Below are 5,051 nucleotides of genomic sequence, written 5' to 3' on the forward strand. Positions count from 1 at the left end.
ATTGAAATAATTAAAACAAGACAGTAAAGATCAATACTGATCAGTGTCTCAGGTCTAATCTGGTTAGAATATCCAGGAAGGGATTCCATATCCGGTCAAATTTAGCCGATGTCGTACAGAATGGAGAATTTTTTCAGGAGTACAGGATGACAACAGTTCATTGATCCAATGTTTCTTGTTTGGAGGCTTCATAGATTTCCAGTTTTTAAGTATATTTTTTTCTCTGCAGATGATGCTAATAAAACAAAGTATTTCTGACAAGGATTTAATTTCAAGGACATAAAATCTCCAAGTATTCATATCCTGGGTCAGAATCTAAAGAAAGCCCACAAACTGCTGAGGTTATCAGAATTACATTGTTCTATTAGGTTTGCAAGTGAACACAATTCTAAAACATGTGAAGAAGATCCCCTACAGACGTCCTCTGGCATTTCTCAGTGATACTGGTATTCAGCTTATTAAAACTATATGGGGTATAAATTGAATTTGCTGCGTTTGTTGATATTAATACTGTTTGAGATGAGTTTAGTTATTTGCTCCAACTTTTGTCATAGTTGCAGTCTCTAAATTATATTCTAATCTTTTTCCACCTTTCATGTGATCATCATATAATATAGTTAAAAAAAGCAAGAAAAAAAAGCCCAAACCTACTAGGAAGGAAATAGAAAATAAAGCTGCAGTGACCTGCCTCCATACGAGTGGAAATTATATAAGAATTATTGAATCAACTTTCATTCATTTACTGCTGCCATCAGTTAAGCTGGAATACACTTCAGCTCTATGTAGGAGTTTTACAGCGTTTTCTTATTTACATAATTTAGCTAATGCAACAGTTTGCAGAGATTTTTAGAAATATGTTTAAACATAAAACTCTGAAAAGAAAAGCCAAAGTGTGCCCTGATATTTGTATGTCCAGGTCAGACTTTTGCCATTTTTCTTTGCATTTGTTACGTCTTTCTGTTAGATCTTTCCAGTAGTTTTACTTTAGTTATCTTCCTCCATTCCATCACAAATAGAAGCTTTTTTAGTCAGTTTGGTAAATCGTGTTGACTGTTGCACTGCAGCATGACGCACAGCTCCCCTCTGTCATCCAACAGATATACTGATCAAGTCTATTTGAGACAAATGATGCATACATATCCAAAATGCAGAATGCATTAATATCCATCAACGAGATGAGCCACACAGAAAGTCAGATGTGAAAATAGTAAAGTAGAACCAGTAAATGTGCAAAATAAGAAGCAATGATGATGGATTTGTTTGCAATAAGTCCCGTATCCCCCAGTCCCCTTCTCATTCAGCTCATCATGCCTTTGCTGTTTCCCACTACAGTAGAAGCCATTCAAAATTTCCCCTTTTTCAAGCCAAGGGCCCATCCTTTCAGTAAAGGGGGTGGAGTCAGAGGAAAGAAATACTGAATTACAGGGTCTGTCCAAGAGATGATGCTTCTCTTTAGATCTTAATGTCAATAAATCATGATTCATGACAGAAATAATATTTTTGTAGCCAATGACTAGCCAAGGACCAGCCAATGATCAGCCAAGAAGCAGCCAAGGACCAGCCAAGGGCCCATCAAGGAAAGTGTGCGGATGGTCTTTCCCCCCTTTTTCCTCCAAGCGGGGGTCCCAATGACCACGGGTACCACTGATGCCTTGACCTTCCAGGTTTTCTCCAGCTCTTCTCTGAGCCCCTGGTATTTCTCTAGTTTTTCATGTTCCTTTTTTCCTGATGTTGCAGTCACTTGGTATTGCTATGTCAGCCACATGTCAGCGGCTTTCCTCTGCTCTTGTCCACCACCACAATGTCCGGTTGGTTTGCCATTACCATTCAGTCTGTCTGTATCTGGAAATCCCACAGGACCTTGGCTCGATCATTCTCTACCACGTTTTGAGGGGTTTTCAACTTTGACCTTGGGGTTTCCAGCCCATACTCTGCACAGATGTTCCTGTACACTATTCCAGACAATTGGTTATGGCGCTCCATGTTTCACTGCCACCATCTTGCACCCGGCAGTTATGTGCTGGATTGTCTCAGTGGCCTCTATTTCACAGTCTGCACCTGGGGTCTTGTCTGGTGTGGTAGATCTGGGCCTCTATTGCTCTGGTGCTTAGGGCCTTCTCGTGTGCAGCCATGATGAGTGCCTCTGTGCTGTCCTTCAGTCCAGCTTTCTCTAGCCATTGGTAGGATTTCCTGATATCTGCCACTTTGATTATGCTCTCGAGAAGTGGAGGCAGTGGCTAGAAGAAACTGAACTCTCAGTAATGATTTGGTCAGACCATAAGAACCTGGTATATCTTCAGTCTGCCAAGCGCCTAAACCCACGACAGTATCGTTGGTCCCTTTTCTTCTCCCGTTTCAATCTTAATATCACCTATGGTCCAGATTCCAGGAATACCAAGCCAGATGCTCTCTCCAGACTTCACTCTCCTGATGACCCCCCAGAGTCTTCTGAACCCATTCTTCTCACCACATGTACCATTGGTTCCCTCACCTGGGATCTGGAAGGGGCTATCCAGGAGGCACAGATCTCAGAACAAGACCCAGGCGGAGGTCTACCTAACCGTTGGTATGTTCCCACCTCCATTTGTGCTGGCACCATCCATTGGGCACACTCATCATGATTTTCCTGTCATCCTGGAGTAAGTCGAAATATTGGTCTACTCCGTCGATATTTCTGGTGGCCATCCTTGAATAAGGATGCTATTGAATATGTCTCTGCTTGTTCAACCTGTGCTAGAAACAAGAGGTCCAATAATCCCCCCTCTGGTCTCCTGCAACCGTAGTCCATCCCTAGTCGGCCCTGGTCCCACATCTCCCTCAACTTTGTTACTGGTCTTCCCACATCCAAACATAAAAAGGTTATTCTCAGCATCACTGATCGTTTTTCTAAGGCTTGTCATCTAGTTGCTCTCTCCAAACTCCCCTCAGAATTAGAAACAGCTAGACTTCTCTTCTATCACGTCTTCCCTCATGGAATCCCAACAGAAATTGTTTCTGACAAAGGACCCCAATTAGTCTCCCAGGTCTGGAGAAACTTCTGTTCAGCTCTTGGTGCACGGCCTTGCCTGTCTTCTGGTTTTCATCCCGAATCTAATGGACAGTGTGAACGCCTCAATCAAGAACTCAATCAATATCCTTCGGTGTGTTTGTGCTTCCAACCCCACCTCATGGAGTGCACACTTACCCTGCAATTTGCCCATAACACTCATATATCATCAGCCTCAGGTCTGTCTCCCTTTCAGGCATCTCAAGGTTTCCAGCCTTAATTTCTATCAAACACTTTCCCAGATAAGATCATCCCTTCTGTCAAACACCTTAAACAGAACTGCCAAAGAATCTGGAATAAGACTAAGGCTGGTCTTCAAAGGACATCTGCCCAAAATAAGTGTCTTGCTGATCGCAAGAGAGTTCCGGCTCCTATCTACATACCTGGTCAAAGAGTTTAGTTGTCTTGAAAAACACTTTCTATTTAAGTCATACACCCCCAAATTATCCCATAGATTCCTCGGTCCGTTCATCATTGAGTCAGTTCTTAGTCCATCTGCTGTTCGCCTCAAGTTGCCTTCCCACCTCCGAGTGCATCCTGTGTTCCATGTTTCCCTGATCAAGCCCTACCTCTCAAGTGCCCTGTGTCCTCTTCCCAAGCTCCCTCCCACTGCCCGTATCAGGGTAGGCAATACTCTGTGGACTGGGAGGGATATGGTCCTGAGGAGTGGTCCTGGGTTCCAGGCTCCTTCATTTTGGATCCCTCCCTCATCAATGACTTTGAGTGTTCGGCGGTCTCTGTTTCAGGTCGTCCGCCAGGCGGCGTCCGTTGAAGGGGGGGGGGTACTGTTAGATTTTTGTGTTTTGTTTACTTACAGGGTGGCAGGCTTGATAGGTTCCAGCTGTTACTCCTTGATGACAATCAGTGGGGGCTTTTATATTGGAGCAGTTTCCTGGAACAAGCTGCCAGTTGGTTCCACTCTCTCCGTGGTAAAACAGGTCAAGCTCTGTTAGCGAACTAAGCTCCCAGATTCTTCTCTAACCTCTCCTTGCTCTCTTCCTCCACAGAACCAGATCACCAGGATCAGGTCCGTTTCCATCATCTCCTCGCTGCTCTGGAACTGTCTCCTCTCCAGTGACTCCTTACAGGACCAATCAGGCTGTGTGTCCACCCTCAATACAACACAAGACCCTCCTCTGGAAAAGGATCCAAACTCAGACTCTCTCTCTCCCTGTTGCTGTTTAAGTTGACTGAGCTCTGCTCCATTAAACCAGGAAATAAACAGTTAAATCTGCCTCTGTGTCCGCAGTTGTCCCTTGTTTGAGAGTCTGGTCAAGCATCATGTCAGTTAGATTTACTCCCGACCTCACGATTCCTTATCGGGAGGTGGTCGTGAGAGGCTGATCGCCCCTCGTTACCCCCTATACACTACACGATGCACAACACACAATCAGGCTGAAAGTCTGCCCGATCGAAAAAGTGAAAGATGACAACAATTAATACTTGAAAATATTGCAATAAGATAGACAAATATCAAGATATTTTCAAATCCTGGTATTTAAAAAGCAAAAATAATAAATATATATATTTATATAATTACAAAACAAGTAATTTTGGGAAACCATAACCGTTTCTATTTTATTTTTCAACATAAGATAAAACCAATACTTATGGTAGGAAATGTATATCTTTGTTCACTTACTTTCTTTTTTTTTTAGCAATGTTTATGTCAACCCTGCTGCCTTCATTCACATGACAAATTTCGTTAAAGGAAAAGTCCTGAAAATATTTTAAATATGGAATTATTGCATACTTTTCAATTAATAATGTTTTTCTAATTCAGAGTAATTTTCATGTGAATGTGCTTTACTGGAGGCATCCATGTTTGTCAAAGAACACTACTGCCACCTACTGGTTAGTGACGTCACGGTGCGGTATCGGCTGTTGATCAAGTCCCAGTGCTGTATCTGGTGTTTGTCACAACGCGCTATTATCCAAGTCATCTTGAAAACATTCTTCCAAATGTTGGTTACATATTACGTGTTTTTTCTCTGGCCAGAAGTTC

Source organism: Cyprinodon variegatus, unplaced genomic scaffold (assembly GCF_000732505.1).
Source record: "Cyprinodon variegatus isolate N-32 unplaced genomic scaffold, C_variegatus-1.0 Scaffold565, whole genome shotgun sequence".
Lineage (NCBI taxonomy): Eukaryota > Metazoa > Chordata > Actinopteri > Cyprinodontiformes > Cyprinodontidae > Cyprinodon > Cyprinodon variegatus.